The sequence below is a fragment of the Gopherus flavomarginatus genome, chromosome 4 (assembly GCF_025201925.1).
Source record: "Gopherus flavomarginatus isolate rGopFla2 chromosome 4, rGopFla2.mat.asm, whole genome shotgun sequence".
Classification (NCBI taxonomy): domain Eukaryota; kingdom Metazoa; phylum Chordata; order Testudines; family Testudinidae; genus Gopherus; species Gopherus flavomarginatus.
Genome location: NC_066620.1, coordinates 143,460,696 through 143,483,797, shown reverse-complemented (window position 1 = coordinate 143,483,797; position 23,102 = coordinate 143,460,696). Strand labels below are relative to the sequence as shown.

At 44.2% G+C, this 23,102-nt stretch overlaps 1 protein-coding gene across 6 annotated transcripts in view; it reads left to right on the top strand.

Moving 5' to 3' along the window:
• Window positions 1–2,234: 2,234 nt before the first annotated feature.
• The window catches only part of KLHL32 (kelch like family member 32), a 223,092-nt gene continuing 202,224 nt past the window's right edge, over window positions 2,235–23,102 (top strand). For all 6 annotated transcript variants that reach the window (XR_007773855.1, XR_007773856.1, XM_050949275.1 and 3 more), the window contains exon 1: window positions 2,235–2,390. The gene's annotated coding sequence lies outside the window, so the exon portion shown is untranslated. The remainder of the gene's footprint in view (window positions 2,391–23,102) is intronic.

Below are 23,102 nucleotides of genomic sequence, written 5' to 3'. Positions count from 1 at the left end.
GATGCCAGGCCGAGTCAGCCCACCATGAGTCGGACCTCCTAAAGATCCACTAGTTACCGGGCTTGCGTTAGAGTAGTCCTGGTCACGAGCTTTTGCTTCACAGGGTACTCTGGGCGTCTTCCGGTAGCAGTCACTCACACTGGCCCCTAGTACCATTCTGCATCTGATCTTGCTTTTTAGCTACAACAGGGAGAGAGTGCACTAGGACATAGGGTCTCCCCTTTCTAGACAGGTCCCTCCTTTGTCCCTGCACTATCCCTAAGCTGCTTTTGAATCCTTGCACTCCGCCAGACAGGGGGAAGAACAGGAGCTACGGTGGGGTATTTTTTACAAGAGCTCTCCATACAAACAGCTTCAGAAGCTACCCGTTCGCTGACAAAACAGGAGTAATTGGAGGATCGTGTTATAATTAAGTGATCCTTCCGGTGGCCACCTTTTCTTGTCCTCTAGTTGATATTGAGGCCAGTCAACTGTACAGAACTTTTTCAGTTTGCTTTTAGTTAGTGGATCTGATCCAAGCACTTCCCAATTCGCTAGAATGCATTCTAAGGGTGTACACCATGCCCTGCCTGTACTCTGTCCCTGCCCCATATCCTAGGGTGACACTGGGCATCCCCAGGTCCTAACAGGCAAAAATCCAGACCACTGGACTGTTCCTACCTTATCCAAGGGACTGGTTCCTCACCGTCGCCCTCAACTGCTTCTCCACTACTTGAGCGCGTTGCACCGTTGTGCCCTCTGGGATCAGTCGAACTGTATCTCCACTGAGGCCCCCGGTGAAGTCACCGGTGTGCACTGGGCGTTGGTCATCCCTGTGATCCATTGACCTCCAAGAGGGGTTCCGGGCAAGGCTAATTTTCGCCTCCGCCTACCCAGGGACGCCAAAACTGTTGCAGGCACAGAGGACGACCGAGGCAAGCAACAGTGGTTCGTTGCCCAGAGTGCGTAGCGCCAATAAACGCAACAGCGTGGAGAAGCAAGCAAAGTTTATTTGAGATCTCAAAGCGGTGCTGGGAGACTTAGCATGCCTCAGATCCAGCACCCCTACACAAGCGGCTTTTCCCTTTTTATAAGTTTTTTTTCCCTCTTTCTTCTTTCTTCCCCCCCCCTTCTCCCCCTGTAGGAATTACGTAAGCGCAGGTGCATTAAGTAATCTTGGCCGCGGCAGCTCATTAGTTAAGTTTTCCTTCTGCAAGTTATCTTGTCTTTCTGCTTAAGGTGCACAGGCCTCATTATTTCTGCTTTAGACCAGTTAGAACTGTTGCAACTGATAACGGCTGTTACACCTGGCCTTTTAGGTCGATTAAAGTTCAAACATGGAGGGACTTTTGTCTGCTGAGGCCTAAAACCAGGAAGGCTCCATACGCTTGTGGCCTTCCACCCTCCCGAGTTATTTAGGGTTATGCTTAGTGACACCAACAGTTGTATCTTAGAGCTTGGCTGTAGACAATGGATCGTGTGGTGTGTCCTGGATGGAAGTTGGAGGCATGTAGGTAAGTATAGCAGTCAGTAGATTTCCATTATACGGTGGTGTTTATGTGACCATCACTTATTAGCACAGTAGTGTCAAGGAAATGGACCGCTTGTGTGGATTGGTCTAGGCTGAGGTTGATGGTTGGATGGAAATTGTTGAAATCATGGTGGAATTCCTCAGGGGCTTCTTTTCCATGGGTCCAGATGACGAAGATGTCATCAGTGTAGCGCAAGTAGAGTAGGGGTGCTAGTGGATGAGAGCTAGGGAAGCGTTGTTCTAAATCAGCCATAAAAAAGTTGACCACGTGAGCACCCAGAGCAGTGCCACTGACTTGAAGGTATATATTGTCCACAAATGTGAAACAGTTGTGGGTGAGGACAAAGTCGCAAAGTTCAGCCACCAGGTTTGGCATGTAACTAGTTCACAAACCTGGGGGTGTGAGCCACTGGCCTATCCTTCCTCTCTGCCGCATGCAGCTCTAGCCAAGTCAAGGCAGCTGAAATGGGGGGGGAGGATGCTCGTGGGAGAGGGCAGGGGCCACAGCTGCTCAGTGGCTGGGGCACTGGAGCTCGCCTGCAAGCGAACGAGCCCGCCAGTCCTCCCGATGTCCTTGCCGAGCTCCTCCTCCCGCAGACGCGCTGCGCTGCCCGGCCTGTGCCGCTGCGCACTGGAGGGAGGAGGCCCGGGCCGCCGCCGCCGCCGCCTGCGGGGAGGAGGCAGAGGAGAAGCTCCTCCTGCCCAGCCGCTGCCGGCCCCTCAGTCCCGCTGTGGGTAGCCCGGTCGCCGCGGTTCCTTCGCTTCGCCTGGCTCCCAAAGGCACCGAGACCGCGGAGAGACTCCCGGCCGCCCGGCGCGTGAGAGACAGCGCCCGGCCAAGGCTGGTGCAGAGCCGCAGCTGCTGTGTGTCGCCGGGGAGGTGAGCGAGCCCTTTGTGCGCCAGCAGGTGCCTGCTGCTGTTACCTAATCAGGGGTCGCTGCCCCCGGGGCTGGGCAGTGGGGTTGCCGCGGGGTCGCAGGGCTGGCGGAGCGCAACCTGCAAGGGACGGGGGTCCAGCCTGCCTGGGGTGCGCCGTCCTCGCGCGAATCAATCACCCTCCACTTAGTTCTCCCAACCTGTCAGTGGAGTCCTGCGCCCACCCAGCCAGGGAGGGGTGTGGGGGGAAGCTTGGTTGCCAAGGAGACGCTTAAACAGTGACTGATGCTTTGGGTTTGTGTGTCTGGCGATGGTGTTGGCTGCATTGTAAGGTTGCAACAGCCAGAGTCTCGTTTTAGGGTAGTGTGTCTATGTGTGTGTGTGGTCGAAAACTAAGCCATCCTGGAGGCGAGGTGGAAGGGATTGCTTTTAGACCGCAGTACTTAAGCTGGGATCTGCACTGTTGAATGTATCCAGCACTTTCGTTCAAACATCGGGATTGCACGGCACCGGGAGTATAAAATGTGCTCTGAAATAAATCGAACGGGACTTTTCATGCGTTGTTCAGTGGCTTCTCTTTGCACTAATTACTATTGATGGATGAGTCAATATTTCTATTTTAATCTCCCTATCCCCTTTTACTAGCCTTGGAGGTTTATAACTTGTATACAAAAAGTTGCTCTGGTCTCAGTTGTGACACATTAGGCATTAGACAACTTTGTTTCTGAAACAAAACAAAAAGCCCTGTGTTTCTGCCTGTAAAATGCCATCCTCTTAAATGCCACAGCTGCTGCTGTTTGTATTCATGCTGGTATCTACTTAATTTAGGTACAAAAATAAGCTTTAGCCCACCAATTAAAAAAGGGGGATCTGAATTCTTTCCTAGCTGATACATGTTAAAGGAATGATTTTAAATTGCCAATACCATGGACTTCAATGAAACTACTTCTGTGCTTAAATAAATGGGGAGATATTTGCAGGATTGGTGCCTTACTTCCAGTTGCAGGACCAAATTTGGCCCTGGTTACGTTGAAAACAACCCTACTGGTTAAACCTGGGCAGCTCTACTGAAAGCCATGAGGTTGTTCAGGTGCAGCAATTTAAAGAATATAATGACTATGGGATTGCACAGGTGTAACTGAAGGCAGAGTTTAGCCTATGGAGTCTTTTAGTCTTGATGGATGAGCCAGTAAAAAACACAGCTTGGCTTTCAAGTTCCTAGCTGTATTTGTAGGGCTGGCATTTAAAACAACCAACCAAACTGCAACTCCTGTATACATGGAACAGATTTTGTATGAAGTAATTGAGAAACAATAAGCCTGGAATCCTATGTTGCTGCTTTTGAAAAATCACCATTCAGACTGAAGCCAGACTTCAAATATGGGTTGGGGTGGCTATGTTTGAAGGATGTTCTGACACACCCTGATGAAAAATATCAGCATTGTTGAGCTCAGGTATATTTGGTTTAAAGGTGTAAATTGCCAAAAGATTACAATATGGTTTGCTTTAGTATTGAGGGTGTTAATATGTGTGGGAATAACTTGAAAATTATTAATTTAGAAAGTAAATTCATGTTCTCATGAATGTGAATAGCAAAACTCCCCTTGAAATATAAGGGATCAGGATTGGACTCTTAAGACTTTATCCTGCTAGCTGTACCATGTGGGTGAATCACTTGCATTTGCAGAGTCTTGGGGTCAGCCCACATGGGGAAGCATACAGGATCAGGGCCTGCAGGGATTGTTCAAAAGTTGTTTTTCAGAAACATTTTTGTAAGGGTTTTTATTGTTTGGATCAGACTCTAAAGGAATCTAGTGATGACATACCAGGTAAATAATATGGTCACGACATAGTTTAAAATGCGGTATGTTGTTGTTTCATAGACCTTTTTGTTTTACCAAGTTTATAAATAATGAAAGAGAGTCTTATTTAGCATTGAAAAAATTCCAGAGAAACTTCTTCAGCCTATTGTCTATTTTTCAGCTGCTAAACAATTTGACAATGTTTGAAAAGCCCTTTGCAGATGCAGTATATTAAGTACTGTATTGTTACATTACATCAAAACCCCTCATTTTAGTGTGGCAGTAGTAAATATTATAGTTATGTCTGAGGAGATACTTTTCAGTATACACCTTTGTTCTCAGATATTTATAATGCTAATAAAAATATAATTTTGGGCTGAGATTTATCCTGCGTATTATCAGCAAAAAGCTAGTTTGTTTGTTTTTTCCTTTAATAGCAATGTTTGGTAAAATACCAGCTAGGCAGTTTTTAGGTTGAGAACCACTGCCCTACATGATACTTTTCTTCAGGAGTCTGATGTGCATTGCTTACCGTCAAGTTTCACCTCTCTTACTTACAAAATCAGACATAAAACTACAGATGCGTCACAGTACACTATTACTGAAAATGGCTTACTTTCTCATTTTTACCATATTATCATAAAATAACACAATTGGAACATAAATATTGTACTTACATTTCAGTATATAGAGCAGTATAAATGTCATTGTCTGTATGAAATTTTACTTTGTACTGCAATAGTGCTTTTTATGTAGATGGTTGTAAAACTAGGCAAATATCTAGATGAGTTGATATACCCCCCCAGAAGATGTCTGTGTACCCCACAGGGCTACCTGTACCACTGGTGGAGAACCACTGATATAGGGAAAACAGTACTTCTAATGTTTTCAAAATCTTTTTGTTTGTTTAGGCTTGGATATCTCAAAAACAGGTGAAGTTAAAAACCTTCAGCTTAGAATGTACATAGTCCTGAGGGAGGGAAAGTACTTTTAGCTTATGGAAGAAACTTGTTACAGAAATAATGGAGTTATGTATTTAAAACTTTTATGTACACCACACTTGGTTTCTTATTAATCAAACACATTAATTCATACCAAATGCCAGATAAAGTGCAGTTCTGATTGCCAAAAGGCCTTGAGGATGCCCCAGAACTTGAGATAATTGGAGGGTTGAATAATCATTGGAACCAGTACAGCAGGCTTTGTAGTCACAAACTTGAAATCAGTAACTGGACAATTAGAAGGTTTCAGGGAACTTGAGTAAACTTTGGCTAATCGGGACTTCAGTCAATCTGTGGAAGAGCCCGACAACTTCACTTGAGTGCACCTCAGTCATAGAAAGAATGACTGGCCAAGTTCAGAAGTAACGTAAGTGGTAACAACTCCAAAAGTCAGGGTGATTGCACGTTAGGTCTGAATTTGGCTCATGACTTGAATTTGAATGCAGGAAGAAAATAAAACACTGAGAGCCAGATTATGACTCATTCAGGTAGCTGAGATGTACAGAGAGAATTAAGAAGTTGATTGGTGACAGTGAAGAACATGAGGGAATTGTATTCAGATTCAGATTGCACATTACACTGTCACTGAAATCTACACTTATATCAGGGGACAAATTCTGTTAAAATTCTTATGAGTAAAAATGTTGGTTCAGTGGATACTTGCATGAGTAAAGTGAACAGGATTTGGCCTCAGATAATTCCCAGTTCAGTTGGAAATAGGATTCTTTTCTTACTGCTTTTATCTTTCATTTAGACTGTGTTGCTGAAGCTGCTGCTTAAAATCAGTTATCGATACTATGTAGCTTGTGACATTGACAAAGAGATGGTTGGTGTTTAATGTCAGTTTGAGATGAGCAGCTGCAACACAATGAAAAGGAATCTGCTTAATATGAAACCCATGGCACTGTAGCAGTGCTTTTAAATTGACTTTCCTGAGTGGAAGATGACTGACTTAAAGGCCAAGAATGGCAATAATGTATTGCTACCCTAGTACAGAGAATGTTGATTATAGCTGGACTAGAAATGAGAACTTGAAGGAAGTGAGAAATGAATTTAATTTAAACACTTAGGCTAGAATAGTTGACAGCTCTTTTGGCAGCAACTGACCAAGATTAAATGTCATCCACTATAATTATGCTTTCCTATTAGTAGATGTGTGACCATTGTTCCTTTATTTTATTTCTCTTAATACAGGAAATTTCCAATCCTTGACATTTCCAGTCTTTTCAGTTCTATATGGTTTTCATACCACACATGTCAGGTCACTGTGGTATCTGAGCACTGTTAACTCAATGATAAGTCATGGAAGATGGGTGAGATTCCAGAGGCCTGGAAAAGGGCAAATAGAGTGTCCATCTATAAAAAGGGGAATAAGGAAAAACCTGGGAAATTACAGACCAATCAGCTTAACTTCAGTACCTGGAAAGATAATGGAAGAAATAATTAAGCAATCAGTTTGCAGATATATAGAAGATAATGAAGTGATAAGTAACAGCATGGATTTGTCAAAGAAAAAATCATGTAAAACAAACCCAATACCTTTCTTTGACAGGGTAACAAGCTTTGTGGATGGGGGGGAAGTAGTAGATGTAGTATATTTTGACTTTAGTAAGGGTTTTAGTATTGTCTTGCATGACCTTCTCATAAACAAATTAGGGAAATACAACCTAGGTGGAGCTACTACAATGTGAGCGTATAACTCATTGGAAAACCATTCCCAGATAGTAGTTATCAGTGATTCACAGTCAAGCTGGAAGGGCATATCAAGTGGGGTCCCGCACGGATTAGTTTTGGGTCCGGTTGTGTTCAATATCTTCATCAAGGATTTAGATAATGGCATGGAGAGTACACTTATAAAGCTTGTGGATGATACCAAGCTGGGAAGGGTTGCAAGTGCTTTGGAGGATAGGATTAAAACAGAAAATGATCAGGCCAAACTGGAGAAATGCTATGAAGTAAATGGGATGAAATTCAATAAGGACAAATGCAGAGTACTCCACTTAAGAAGGAACAATCAGCTGCACAAACAGAAAATGGGAAGTGGCTGCCTAGGAAGGAGTACTGCAGAAAGAGATCAGGGGGTCATAGTGGATCACACAACAAACTATGAGTCGACAGTGAAACACTGTTGCAAAAAAAGCAAACATCATTCTGGGATGTATTAGCAGGAGTGTTGTAGGCAAAACACAAGACAGCCCTTTATTGAAGTAATTTTTCCGTTCTACTCTGCGCTGAGTAGGCCTAAACTAGAGTATTGTGTCCAGTTCTGGGCACATTTCAGGAAGGATGTGGACAAACTGTAGAAAGTCCAGAGAAGAGCAACAAAAATGATTGACCTACTGTTTACAAACAGGGAAGAATGGGGGCTGGGAGGGGAGAGAGTAGAAGTGGGTGGCAACCTAGGCAGCAGTGACCGTGAGATGGTTGAGCTCAGGATCCTGACAAAAGGAAGAAAGGAGAGTAGCAACATACAGACCCTAGACTTCAGAAAAACAGACTTTGACTACCTTAGGGAACTGATGGGCAGGATCCCTTGGGAAGCTAATATGAAGGGGCAAGGGGTCCAGGAGAGCTGGCTGTATTTTAAAGAAGCCTTATTGAGGGCACAGAAACAAACCATCCCAAAGTGCAGAAAGAATAGCAAATATGGCAGGTGACTAGCTTGGCTTAATAGTGAAATCTTTGGTAAGCTTAAACTCAAAAAGGATGCTTACAAGAAGTGGAAATTTGGACAGATGACTAAAGAGGAGCATAAAAATATTGCTTGTGCATGCAGGGGTGCAATCAGGAAGGCCAAGGCACAATTGGAGTTGCAACTAGCAAAGGATGTGAAGGGTAACAAGAAAGATTTCTGCAGGTATGTTAGCAACAAGAAGGTAATCAGGCAAACAGTGGGACCCTTACTGAATGAGGGAGGCAACATAATGACATGATGTGGAAAAAGCTGAAGTACTCAATGCTTTTTTTTGCCTCAGTCTTCACAGACAAGGTGAGCTCGCAGACTACTGCACTGGGCAACACAGTATGGGGAGCAGGTGAGCAGCCCTCAGTGGTGAAAGAACAAATTAAGGACTATTTAGAAAAGCTTTATGTGCACAAGTCCATGGGTCCAGATCTAATGCATCCAAGGGTGCTGAGGGAGTTGGCTGATGTGATTGCAGAGCCATTGGCCATTATCTTTGAAAACTCGTGGCGACTGGGAGAGGTCCTGGGCAATTGGAAAAAGGCAAATATAGTGCCTATATTTAAAAAAGGAAAGAAAGAGAACCTGGGGAACTACAGACCAGTCAGCCTCACTTCAATCCCCAGCAAAATAATGGAGCAGGTACTGAAGGAATCCATTTTGAAGCACTTGGAGGAAAGGAAGGTGATCAGGAACGGTCAACATGGATTCACCAAGAACAAGTCATGCCTGACCAACCTGATTGTCTTCTATGATGAAATAACTGGCTCTGTGGATATGGGGAAAGTGGTGGATGTGATATCTTGACTTTTGCAAAGCTTTTGATACGGTCTCCCACAGTATTCTTGCCAGCAAGTTAAAAAAGTATGGATTGGAAGAATGTACTATAAGGTGGATAGAGAGTGGCTAGATTGTCGGGCTCAAAGGGTAGTGATCAACGGCTCGATGTCTAGTTGGCAGCTGGTATCGAGCAGAGTGCCCCAGGGGTCAGTTTTGTCCAACATCTTTATTAATGATCTGGATGATGGGATGAATTGCACCATCAGCAAATTCACAGATGACACAAAGCTGGGGAAAGAGGTAGATATGCTGGAGGGTAAGGATAGGCTCCAGATTCACCTAGACCATTTGAAGGATTGGGCCAAAAGAAATCCTGAGGTTCAACAAGGACAAGTGCAGAGTCCTGCACTTAGGAAGAAAGAATCCCATGCACCGCTACAGGCAGGGGACCAACTGGCTAAGCAGCAGTTCTGCAGAAAAGGACATTGAGGTTACAGTGGATGAGGAGCTGGATATGAGTCAGCAGTGTGCACTTGTTGCCAAGAAGGCCAATGGTATATTGGGCTGTATTAGTAGGAACATTGCCATCAGATCGAGGGAAGTGATTTTCCCCCCTCTATTCAACACTGGTGAAGCCACACCTGGAGTGTTCCATCCAGATATGGTCCCCCACTACAGAAGGAATGTGAACAAATTGGAAAGAGTACAGCAGAGGGCAATGGAAATTATTAGGGGGCTGGGGCACATGATTTATGAGGAGAGGCTGAGGGAACTGGGGTTATTTAGTCTGCAGAAGAGAAGAGTGAGGGGGGATTTGATAGCAGCCTTCAACTACCTGAAGCGGGATTCCAAGGAGAATGGAGCTCGGCTGTTCTCAGTGGTGGCAGATGACAGAACAAGAAGCAATGGTCTCAAGTTGCAGTGGGGGAAATCTAGGTTGGATATTAAGAAACACTATTTCATTAGGAGGGTGGTGAAGCACTGGAATGGGTTACCTAGGGAGGTGGTGGAATTTCCATCTTTAGAGATTTTTAAGGCCTCGCTTGACAAAGCCTTGGCTTGGATGATTTAGTTGGTGTTGGTCCTGCTTTGAGCAGGGGATTGGACTAGATGACCTCCTGAGGTCTCTTCCAATCCTAATATTCTATGAAAGGTCTAGAAAACGTGACCTATGAGGGATGATTTAAAAAATTGGGTTTGTTTAGTCTAATGGGAAAAAAAGACGGAGGGAGGACATACGAGTTTTGAAGTACATAAAAGATTGTTACAAGGAGGAGGGAGAAAAATTGTTCTCTTTAACCTCTGAGGATAGGACAAGAAGCAATGGGCTTAAATTGCAGCAAGGGCAGTTTAGGTAGGATATTAGGATAAACTTCCTAACTGTCAGCACTGGAATAAATTTCCTAGAGAGATTATGGAATCTCAAGTATCAGAGGGGTAGCCGTGTTAGTCTGGATCTGTAAAAGCAGCAAAGAATCCCGTGGCACCTTATAGATTAACAGACATTTTGGAGCATGCGCTTTCGTGGATGAATACCCACTTCGTCAGATGCATGTAATCTGATGAAGTGGGTATTCACTCACGAAAGCTCATGCGCCAAAACGTCTGTTAGTCTATAAGGTGCCACAGGATTCTTTGCTGCTTTTATGGAATCTCAGTCACTGGAGATTTTTAAGAGCAGTTTAGACAAATACCTGTCAGGGATGCTCTATATAATACGTAGTCCTGCCTTGAATTCACGGCCCTGGACTAGAAGACCTCTCAAAGTCCCTTCTGTGATTCTAGGATTCTGTGATGATTTCCATGGAATCTCTGATTACTCCAGAACTGATTTAATGATCTATCACTTGTAATTATTATTTTATTCGCCCATATTTTCCTCTCCCAAATTCAGTGGGCATGATCACCCACTCCCAGGCTCTAGACATTTCGCTGCCCCAAGCACGGCGGCATGCTGCAGGGGGCGCTCTGCCAGTCACAGGTCCCGAGGCTGCAGTGGAGCTGCGGGACCAGCAGACCCTCCGCAGGCACGCCTGCGGGAGGTCCACTGGAGCCGTGGGACCAGAGGACCCTCCGCAGGCATGCTGCCGAAGGCTGCCTGTGTGCCGCCCTCCTGGCGACCAGCAGAGCGCCCCCCACAGCATGCCGCCCCAAGCACGCGCTTGGCGTGCTGGGGCCTGGAGCCGCCCCTGCCCATTCCCTTGAAAACACTCATAGGAAGGAGGCTTTGGGTTGGAAAACTCCAGGAGTTTTCCTCCAAATTCTTCCACCACAAGGCAGGGTTTCCTTCCCACAAAAGTAACATGTCTGGCTCCCAAGCCCCGTGGATCCCTTGAGATCCACATGAAACAGGATCGTGTGAGACATAGGGCTATTCACAAAGTAATCTCTGAGACAGTATAGCCCCAGGTTTTATAAAATCTGCTAAAGGATTTGGAAGTATATGCATTTTTGAAAAACTGTTGGTTCAAGGGACAACAATATTTCTTAATCACATATAATGGATTTTGCAATGTTTGTGAACAGGCTGATGTCCTTATTATGTCTAAAACATTTTTCATCAGTGTTCACTTTAGGTGAAATGAAGGTAAAAGGGCTGTTGCTTTACCAACTGAACCAGCATTGTACCTGGTTGACCCAGATATATGGAAGTAAAACCTGCATCTAGCAAATACTATAATGGTATTCAGTGTGTACCTTTTGAAGGTTTATATTCAGGATTCATTCTCTTGATGTGCTCTTTTTTTCTTTTTTTTTTTTTTTTTAATATAACAATTGTTTCCACAATCCATTAAGTTTCTAACTAGCAGTGTGGTTTTGATCACATTTCTTCCAGCCAATTCTGCTATGTTGTTTTTCTAAAACAGAACTAACATTTTAGTTCCCCTGTTGAAAGGTTTTTTTTTCTCAGAATGAACTGTATGTGCCTGTGATATGTTTCACAAAGAGATATTTTAAATCTGAATGACCTTCATTTTAGACTGAGAACAAAAGTGAAGCTTTCATGAGACTGCAGTGTCTGTTATAGCAAACACTGGGGATTGAACAGGGGATGTCCAAACGAAAAGCTTGAGCCTTTCCAGGAGGGCTGCCCAGAGGATTCAGGGGGCCTCGGCTCTTCAACAGCGGGGCACTTTGGCGGTGGGTCCCGGGGCAGAAGAACCCCTCGCTGCCAAATTGCAGCCGAAGATCCGGAGCGGAAGAAGCTCTGGGGGCCTGGGCCCTGTGAGAGTTTTCGGGGGCCCCCGGAGCGAGTGAAGGGCCCTGAAAGCTCTCGTGGAGGTCTGGGGAAAATTGCCCCACTTGCCCCCCTCTCTGGGCGGCCCTGCTTTCCAGTGTGAATTAAAAAAAACAACAACAAAAAGGCTCTCTAGCAGGGGTGGGCAAACTATGGCCCAGGGGAACATCCGGCCCTCCAGATGGCTTAAACTGGCCCTCAAACTCCTGCTGGGGAGTGGCGTCTGGGGCTTTCCCTGCTCCTACGCTCCAGCCAGGGAGTGGGGTCGGAGGCAGCTCCGCACGCGTATACTGAGGCTCCCGGAAGCAGTGGCATGTCCCTCCTCTGGTTCCTATGCTTAGGGGCAGCCGGGGGTTGCACATGCTGCCCCCGCCCCAAGCACCACCCCCACAGCTCCCATTGGCCGGGAGCTGCCACTAATGGGAGCTGCAGGGGCGGTGCCTGTGGACAAGGCAGTGCCCAGGAGCCGGAGTGGGGACATGCCGCTGCTTCCAGGAGCTGCTTCATGTAAGGGCCACCTGAAGCCTGCACCCCTGACCCCCCTCCCACACCCCAACCCCCCGCTCCAGCCCAGAGCCCCCTCCTGCACTCTGAATGTCTCATTTCCAGTCCTGCCCCAGAGCCCGCATCCCAGAGAGCCCTCACCACCCTGTGCCCCAACCCCGTGCCCCAGCCCTGATTCCCCCTCCTGCCTCTGAACCCCTTGGTTCCAGCTTGGAGCACCCTCCTACACCCGAAATCCCTCATCCCGAGCCTCACCCCAAAGCCCGCACCTTCAGCCTGAGCCTTTCCCCTCTCCCCCACTCCCCTGTTCCAGCCCAGAGCTCCCTCCTGCACCCTGAACTCCTCATTTCTGGCTCCACCCCAGAGCACCCACCCCAACCCCAATTTCATGAGCATTCCTGGCCACCTACAGTTTTCATACCAAGATGTGACCCTTGGGCTAAAAAGTTTGCCCACCCTTACTCTACAGCCAGGGACTACAATAGACTTTCATCGTCTGTGGGTTCAAGAGCATGCAGTGTTGTCTCTTACAGTGTGTGCTGAGTTCTGAGAATAAAATGGCTGCTGGATTCTGCTCACCAGGAAAGTGCTTAGAAGTTTAAAGGTGCTGTACACTTAAAACAAAAGGTATGTCATATTTTCAGAGCTACATACACCACATTCTCAAAGAGTTACTATTAGAAATGGGAAAGTTTAAGAGTTGCTGAACTTTAAATAATAATGGGCAGGATGCTCTCTGCTCACTTATGCAGGGAGAAGGGAACCATGAATCTATGTGGAAATGGGGTAAGGAATACAGCTGTATACCCTGCCCACTATGCCCCCTGAAACCCTTCTGCAGTCAGGGTGTGCACCTGCAAGGTGCTGAATGCTCTTGCACCAGTTGAACAAGGCAATTTAGCATGTGCTTAATTTTGAGCGCACACATGGACTTCAGTAAGACTGTGATCATGCTGAACTGTTTTGGTGGATCAGCATCAGAGTAGCTGCCACCTTTTAAGGTCAAGCCTCCTTACTGAACAACTGGGGATCCATGAGTCAGGAGGCAACTTGTCAAAGCCTGTGTGGCGTGCTCCTCTCATAACCTTTTGGATTTCCAATAGGTCTTTAAATCTGGAGCAGTGTGACTCTCTGAGCAGTGGCAGAAGTGGGAAAGGTGTTAAATAGGCCCTACAAATTATAGGGCTTTGGCTCTTCAACATTAGGGGCCAGACTCTCTTCTCACAGTTGTGCATTTCTGTTAGTTTTAATGACATTATACTACTGGTAAGCAAGAATTAGGCATTATTAGTTTCTACACCTTTGGCAATCATCATCTTTTAGCTCCTTTCCTTTGGTTGGTTTAGTTTTGTTGTTAACTAATATTATTTAAATTGCTTTTAGTTTTTCCTATAATTAATTTTGTATTTTGCTTTGAAAGTGTTGAGTTGTCATTTTAGTTTCTGGCCTATTTATTCTCCCATAATATAGACCAGAGGAGATAACTGCTAAAAAGAAATGTTATTAATATATTATCATGTGATGGGGCTTAAAAGCCCCCCACCACAAACAAGTTTTTAAAAAGGAAAAATTTCTGTAATAATGGAAACAGGAGCGTGTCTCTAAAGAAGGAAATGGGACAGAAGTGTATTCCAAATAAAGATGTGAAGGAGTGCTCCTCAAAATAAAAGGGGCAGAAGTGACTCTGAGAAGTTTTAAATGCAAAGTTGCTATATCAATTCTCAGTTTAGATTATTCTTCATACACACAATTTTGCAATACTCCAACCAAAGGAAACAATATTCCCTTCCCCAAAATTAACATGCAATAGGTTGATGCAGGAAAAAGTAACTAAACATTATTATTTGTAGTGTGGGGAGCCTCCATCAGGGATATAAGCTCCATTTAGTTAATCTGCCTACATGTTGCTGCATTCAGCTAATGATACCAGTCCATGTAGGTGAGTGGTAAAATGCTGCCAACATAATTGCTCTCTCCCATATACAAGATATAGTCCTTGTTTACTGGCTCATGTGCCCTTATCTTGCTGTTCTGGTCAGGTGGATGGGGGCTGACTGGAGGATGCAGGTCAGCCTCTCTGGATATGTGTACACTGCAATTAGACACCCACAGCTGGCTTATACCAGCTGACTCAGACTTGCAGGGCTCGGGCTAAGGGGCTGTTTAATTGCAGTGTAGATGCTTGGGCTCTGGCTGCTGCTTAAGCTCTTGGACCCTTTCCCCTAGCAAGGTCCTAGAGCCCAGGCTTCAGCTCAAGCCTGAATATCTGCACCACAAATAAACAGCCCCTCAGCCTGAGCCTCGCAAACCTGAGTCAGCTGGCATGGGCCAGCTACAAGTTAATTTCTGTATTGAAGTATTCTCTGAGTGAACATCCAAGATGTAGGCTCAGACTCTGCTCCATCTCTAGCAGCAGATCCACAAAATGGGAAGAAAAAAGGGCTTGAGAGCATGTGATTCTTTTCCTTGAATCAGTGGGGAAAAATGTTAAATTGGTGTATTTTGTTTACAAATGCTGTGTCATTGAATCAGAATAAACAAATGCTGTTACCACAATTCACAAAAAAGGTAAAAGATTTCCTAAATGGTGCTAGAGTTCCTGAGCAGCTTTTGTGTGGGAGAGATACCAAATGACAACAAATGTGGTTATGTAATGGACTCAAAATAAACAAAAGCTCAGCTGTTATTGGTAGTTTACAAAACCAAAAAGGGTTTGTGGCTAAAAAGGAACAAATTACCTTTTAAGTAGCTGAAAGCTGTTAGTTTGCCAGACATGGAGGACCAAGGACAAGGTTGGCCCATTACTTGATGAGGCGGGAAGGACAATAAAAGAAAACTCTGCAATGGCCAAAGTGTTAAATGTCTCTTCTCCCCCCCCCCTCAATTTTTACCAAAAAGGTTAGCAGTGAGTGGACAACTAACATAGTGAACATCACTGTGAAAGGGATAGAATCTGAGGTTAAAATAGGGAAAGAACAAGTTAAGATTTACTTTGACAAGTTAGATGTCTTCAAGTCGTTAGGGCCTGACGAAATGCAACTTAGTGGTCCGCAGACCACGGGTTGTAGACGACAACCTTTTTCCGGACCCCTTAGACATAGTCCACAGACCCCCAGTTGTAAACCACTGTCTTAGAATACTTAAGGAACTGGCTGACAAGAGTTCTGAGCCATTAGCGATTATCTTTGAGAAATCATGGAGGGTGGGAGAGATTCCGGCCTACTGGAAGAAGCCCATCTATAAAAAGCTATTAAGGACAATTGTAGACCAGTCATTTTAACTTTGGTACCAAGAAACATAGTGGAGCAAATAATCAAACTATCAAGTTGTAAGCTCATAGAAGATAAGATGCTGATAAGTAATAGTTAGCATGGATTTAGTCAACAAGAACAAATCTTCAAATCAACCTAATAGCCTTCTTTGACAGGGTAACAGGCCTTGTGGAGGGGTCGTGGAATGGTAGTTGTGATGTAGCTCAACTTTAAGTAAGGCTTTTGATACTATCTCACATGACTTCTCATACAAACTAGGGAAATGTAGCCTAGCTGTAAGGTGAGTGCACAGCTGGTTGGAAAACCATACTCAGAATAGTTACAAATGACAGGATCATAACCAGGGTGGGGCAAGTGGGGCAGCAACCCAGGGTGTAAAGCTGGGGGCTGCTAAAGAATGGGATGGAAAAATGATGAAAAGACAGTAGGGGGTAGCATCCTGCAGCAGGCATGGTATTGCCACACTTATTTCTGTGCTGCTGCTGGCAGTGGCGGTGCTGCCTTCAGAACTGGGCACCCAGCCTGCAGCCGCTGCTCTCCAGCTGCCCAGCTCTGAAAGACCCACTTCCATAATAGTAGGAGTGCATAAGAATTGAATAAACAATGCGAGAGTAGGTGGGAGTGGGTATTATGGGACGGGATGGGAGCAGGATTAAAAGAATAGTCCTGTGCAAGGCTCTAGTAAGGGGTGCAAATGTGCTTGCTCACTCCTCATGCTAAAATGTTTAGCTACTGCAGTCATAAATAGTTCAGAGTCGCTGGAAGGGCATATGGAGTGGGTCCCACAGGATCTGTCCTGGATCTGGGTCTGTTTTAATATCTTTGTAAATGATTTGGATAATGGCATAGAGTACACTTATAAAGCTAGCAGATGATACCACACTTGGAGTGGTTGTAGGCACTTTGGAGGACAGGATTAAAATTCAAAATGTTCTTGGCAAACTGGAGAAATGGACTGAAATAAATAGAATGAAATGAATATGGGTAAATGTGAAATTCTAGTCTTAAGAAGGAATAATCAATTACACAAATACAAAATGGGAAATGACTGCCTAAGAAGGAGTACGGCAGAAAAGGATCTGCAGGTTATAGTTGATCAGCTAAATATGAGTCAATAATGTAATAATGTTGCAAAAGAAGCAATCATCATTCTGGGATGTATTAACAGGAATGTTGTAAGCGAGACATGAGAAGTAATTCTTCCGCTCTACTCTGTGCTGATAAGGCCTCAACAGGAGTATTGTATTGAGTTTTGCACACCACACTTCAGGAGAGAGATGGACAAACTGGAGAAAGTCCAAAGAGCAATGAAAATGATGATGAAAGGTCTAGAAAACATGACCAACAATGAAAGATGGAAAAAATTGGGTTTGTTTAGTGTGGGGAAGAATAAACTGAAGGGGGACATAACGGTCTTCAAGTACTGAAAAGGTTGTTAAAAAGAGGCGGGGGATACATTCTTCTCCTTAACCACTGAGGACAGGACAAGAACTAATAGGATTACATTGCAGCAAGGGAGATTTAGGTTAAACATTAGTAAAAAAAAAAACTTTAAGGGTATTTAAGCACTGGAACAAATTACTTAGTGAGGTTGTAGAATCTTGTCATTGGAGATTTTAAAGAACAAATTAGACAAACACCTGTCAGGGATGGGTCTAGTCCTGCTTCAGTGCAGGGGACTGGACTAGATGATTTACTGATATCCCTTCCAGTCCAACATTTCTATGATTCTGTGAGACAAGGTTCAGTAATTTTTTTCATTTGCTCTCAGCTTCCAGAGGATACAAGGAAACTAAATGCAGTGATCCCAGCCAATTCCAGCCACAAAGAAAGATGAAAATCTGCTCAAATTACCCAAATTAATGCCACCAGAAATCTCCTGAACTTCCTACAAGGTATTGTCAAATAAAATTCCTTCCTTATGTTGAGGTGCTGCTGAACATGTTGTTAATAAGCCAGTGATACTTCAGTAATGCAAAAGTGAAGAGGTCTCCCCCCCCCCACTAACAAAATATTAAACACAAAGATGTTTCCTTATTTTAGTATTTAATTAAACTGGAAAAATCTTTCCATATTAAAAACTAGCTCTCTATTTTGCAAATTTCCTGGTCTGTTGCTGACTCGCAATTTTCGGTCTAATATTTCTTAATGAATAATTAGCAAACCATTCCCAGTGATGTAGCTGAAGAATGTATCTTTTTGCTTGAGAGTATTTTAAATAGTACTTACAAAGAAACTTGGCCGAAACCTGAAATCTTTACTCCATTTTTCATTAAATCAGTGGGAGTTTTGATTGATTAAAACCTATGACCCAGTTCATGTCTCTGAGATCAGTCATCTGTGTGGAACTATTTCTGTGCTTTTTGAGTCCCCGCAGAGGGCTTTCATACTGAGATCTGTATAGGGGCTAGGATGGACTAAGATGGAGAATGGCCATGCTCAGGCTGGAACTGGGAATGACCATATAGTCTCTTCACCAGCTCCATGGAGATCATGTCTGGAGTTTACTTTTCCTGCAGCGCCCTGCCATGTAGTGGAAACACCTTTTATGGATGAGTTCTCTTTGAAGGGCACAGATAGCCTTTGTAGCATGGCTCCACTGGAGCTGTGTGCCCAGGAAAATTGGAGGTGGGAGGGGCCATAGACCAAGTGGCCATTGGCTCCTGCAGATCCCTTGTGATTTGTGGGATAGGAGGCCAAAGTGCAAAGTATGTTGCAGGTGGGGGCAAAGCCCTCCACCCTTCTTGAAGAGTCTCTCATTTAGAAGACCATTGAAGAGCTCCTCCCACCCTCCCCTGTCATTTTCTTGGAAAGTTGCAATCCAGACCTGAGGATTTGGTCCTGTGTTTGTGGGACATGGATTCCTCCAGTGACCTCAGTTAAACACTGGGAAACTACTCACAATAATATTGCAGAGCCAGGCTTTAAGTGATCTCAGAAGGGCTAGCACTACTGCTGTAGCCTGGACATGGCATTTCATAACAGGACTATTGCTAAGGTTGTAAGAAAGTTGCAGGTTGCAGTTTTGTTGTGGAAACTGCAACTTTTCACACGTAACACAACTTTTTTACAGTTGCAGACGTAAGTGACGTTCCAACACCATGTACTAGTTGCAATGTCACCCACTTAAATTTGGCCCAGATCCCCCTCCATTGTTGTGGAGGGGAAACCAAGACAAATATGAGTGGGTGGCATTGCAACACCACTCAAGTTTGGATTTTAATTTTTTGTTATGGTGCTTGAACTGACCACACACAAATTGCAACTATAACAAACTGTAGCTGTGAACCAAAAAAATCACAACTTTCTTACAGCCTTAACTATTGGTTCATTTCAGGGGCCGGGAACACCTTTTAATAGGCAGTGTCAGAATCAGAATTGATGCAAGGTGAAATGACCAGGATTGGTCAATGGGATAGAGCTTTGATATACCACAATGACAAGAGATTTACAAATCACATTCAATAAATGGTTGTCTGACAGAATGAATTAGCCTTCTGTGAGGCAGGACAAGACAGACTGATGATGCAATAGTATTGGAAGTAGCACTCTGAGTGGCAGTATTGCTAAACTCAAGAATTACAAAATTGGAAGACAGTCCAGCATCAACCCAGGAGACTTGCATCCAACCTGAAATGTGTGCAAAACCTATTGTCAGCTCAGCTTGCAGATCTGCATTGGATACTTTGTATCACTGATTAACTTGAAACAGTTGCAGTCCTGTCAGCTGAGCAAATAGAATTTCAAGTCTACTGTCTGTTTTGTTATAGTACCCCCCTGACTGAATTGCAGTCCTGTGCTTCTTAGTGGTGTGGTGTATGTTGTTCAGGATGGAAAAAAAAATCTATAGCTCTGTGCTGACAATATTACATAGGATTGTGTGCAAGACATCTACTCCTATTCATAGACAAGTTGCTGTAGAGGGCATAATCTGTAACAGGTCATCCGATTCAAATGCAGGTTTTCTGTTGTGTGCCACTTACTATGGAGAAAAGTTAAATGCTGCTTAATTATTTGTTTAGTCCTTGCAATATGCTCATTCATCTATTATGTCCTTGGTTGCGTGCCTTTCCAGGACTAGTCGCTGGATTAATCTGTGAGAGTAAGAACTCTATGGAAATTTAATGTCATCCAGCACCACTACCACCAGATCTTTGCATAGCTGTACATACACTCTGGACACTGATGAATAGCTCTTCCATGTAGCATCCTCCTTCAGGTCTGGTTTAAGTGTGTGGGTTTCAATGTTGCCCCAAGCATTCAAAAATCATGAGTCAGGCCACAAATTATGAGAATAATAATAATAAAAGAAAGTATTTGAGGGGTTTTGGCTTCTGGTTTCAGAGCCTGAAGGTTACTCGTTGGTCATGTTTTCAGGCTTTTCCTCACAATCTTGAGGGTTGGAAGCTTACTTTTATTTTTCAAATGAAAGATGAAATTTTGACATAATTTGCCTCTAGGAGCTGGGATGTTAAGAAAACCACCAGAGACTTTGAGGAAAATCTTGACGGCACCACTAGTGTTTTAGTTACTGTTTAGATACTGAAAAAAATCTGACTTCTGTGATGGTGTAGTAGTGTAACCGAGAGTAGAGTTTGGCCCTGGAGTACTAATGTAATTTTTTTCATTTCTATTTTGTGGGAGGAATATATCATGTTACCAACAAATGATTAAAGAACTTTATAATAAACACAAAATCCAAATAGGCCCATTAGACACGGTAATATACAGAAGATGTAGCATCATTTTGGATAATGTTAGCAAGCAGTTTCCCTCTCTTCTCTGTTTTTACTTACTCACAGTTGCTTTAACTCTCCTGTTTTCTTATTTTTATTATCAACCTCTGGCAATTTGTAATTAACCTTTCCAGGTTAACTGGTGCAGACGGCACCTGTCAGTTAGCATTGTTCGGAATAAACCAGTCTAGCAATGTTTTGCATAAACCAGTCTCTGGATCAAATTGATGTAGAAGATGCTGTCAGTTAGACTCAGATCCCTTGACTCTAAAGTGTTTACACTCACTTACACTAGCATACAGCTTCTCAACATGTAAATTGCACCTCATACTTTGGTAAATTAAAGTAGTGGGCACCCAGCTTTGATTTTCACCTTTGCACGCTGGTGTGTGTGTGTGTTATAGTTTTGTTTCTCTGTTATGCCAGCCGCTATCTAAGCTTATTCAGACTCACCTCTGGAAGGGAGAAGGGAGCAAGCCCTAAGGAGAATGAACAGGTTACCCCAGGCATCCTGTTACCTGTGAGGGTCTGTGAAGAATTTAACTATAACAGAACATCACTAAATCATTCCAATGAATGAGAGATCTAGTGTGGATTATTGAATATTGTGAAATAGTGTATAACAAAGGCAATACAAAATCAAGTATAATGCAATTCAAAGGACCTGATTTAGAGCACAGTGAAGTCAGTGGAAAGACATAAGTGGGCTTTGAATCAGGCTCAAAATGTTGTCACTTAGTTTTATAGGCTGCACATACAGTTCTATGAATAGAGAAGGTTAACCTAAGGATCATATAAAGTCACTTACAACTTTCTCACCTAAAAACTGTAGAATAAACCAAAATTAATTTATGCACTAGTTAAAACTAACTTTAGAAAATACTTAATTGGTCTTAAACAAAACTCTTTAAATGATTACAAATGGCATAGTTCATTATGACAATTTATTTTTAACAAATTAATATTGTTAGCAAAGTTTATAAAGTATCTTGTTCTTGAAAAGTGCTATGCCTGTGCTAAACAGTGTTGTTTAATTGTTGTCTGTGAGATCATGACTTTGGTCTGGTCACCAAGTCCTCCCTGGAGAGGCATATCCTTTTTGAAATCACCATTTCCTTTCCAGGGGAATGTTGCTCACAGTTGTACGAAAGATCATAGCAGCTGGAATCAAATGCCTGACATTCAAATGCCTGTGGTTATTAAGATGGTTATCAGTGATCTTGCTGGCACCATGCAAGATCTAATTTTTAAAAAGAATTGAAAACCTCACCTGTGAGGTCTTTACAGATATACAGTGCCAATATCCAGTAAAAGGCATTACATTTAGCAGCATAGGGATCTGTTCAAATGGGATCTGTGAAATCTCTTACAAAATGCACACTTGCATGGAAATAGATTAAATAATGTAATCCTTCTGACTAGGAGCTTGCCCGGTCCTGCTTTGAAGAGCTAGGAACTTCCAAATGTAGAGCCAGAGCCTGACCCTGCTCACACTGACTTCACTGGCAGATTGTCTCAGCTAGAATGACAAGGCTAATGCCCTGTCCCCTCCTATAGTTAAAACTCAGAGGAAAAGGCTTGGGGAAGGAAATCTCCACAAGCTTGTCCTCCATAGAGTTTCTTCCAGGTCTCCTGCTGAGGAGAACCTCCTAGATCTTCTGGGATCTGCTTTGATCTTGGGCAACAGCGACCTGTTTGGAACCCTCCTGCCTCTTTGTCTGTGGGGCCTCCCACCAGCCCCTGGCTCCCTGGCAATGTGGCTGTAATAGAGCTGTGCTATCAGGCCATGGCTACACTGGCGCTTTACAGCGCTGCAGCTTTTGCGCTCAGGGGTGTGAAAAAACACCCCCCTGAGCGCTGCAAGATACAGCGCTGTAAAGCCTCAGTGTAATCAGTGCCGCAGCGCTGGGAGCGCGGCTCCCAGCGCTGCAAGCTACACCCGTAAGGGATGTGGTTTACGTGCAGCGCTGGGAGAGCTCTCTCCCAGCGCTGCCGCTCTGACTACACTCACACTTCAAAGCGCTGCCGTGGCAGCACTCCAAAATGTCAAGGGTAGCCATACCCTCCATTTCTTTCCTAGTTGCATCTGCTCATGAGACTCCCATCTTACTGGGTTGGGGAAAGGGGCACAGAAAGGTTAATGCTGCCTCAGGCTATATTTCCTTTATCTATTAAACTCCACCTCATCAGTTGGTGGATGAAATGCATTTCCCTGTCCTGCTCCCATCCTACCCTCACTTAGCTGGGCTTGCTCATTGCCTACCTGGCTCACCTACTCCCCTCATGTAGATCTTAACCCAGTAGATAGTCCTGCCTGAGTGTCCCAGCAACGTAATGGAGGTGCCTGAACCTCTCTGGTTCAGGAAGAGTGTTGTTATTGTACAGGAAGGGCCTTACTCTGCAGATAGGTCTATGGCTCACTTTTTATTGTGAGAGGAGACAATGGGAATATACGAACCCCACACTGACTAGGAAAGAGTGAATGAGCTCCAGTGGGCTCAGTCAGCTCCAGTCCACTGTAGTTGCAACAGATGTCATGTTTGGAGGAAGGGGTTAAAAGGGGAGAGAACAGCTCAGTGGGGAGCTGACTGGGAAGGACAGCATACCTCCAGTTGTCACCTCAGTAGCTGCAAGGGGTCCCCTGCCTAAAAGGGATGAGGTCAAATAAAAACACTTTTTTTGTTTCTTTGCACCCAAGG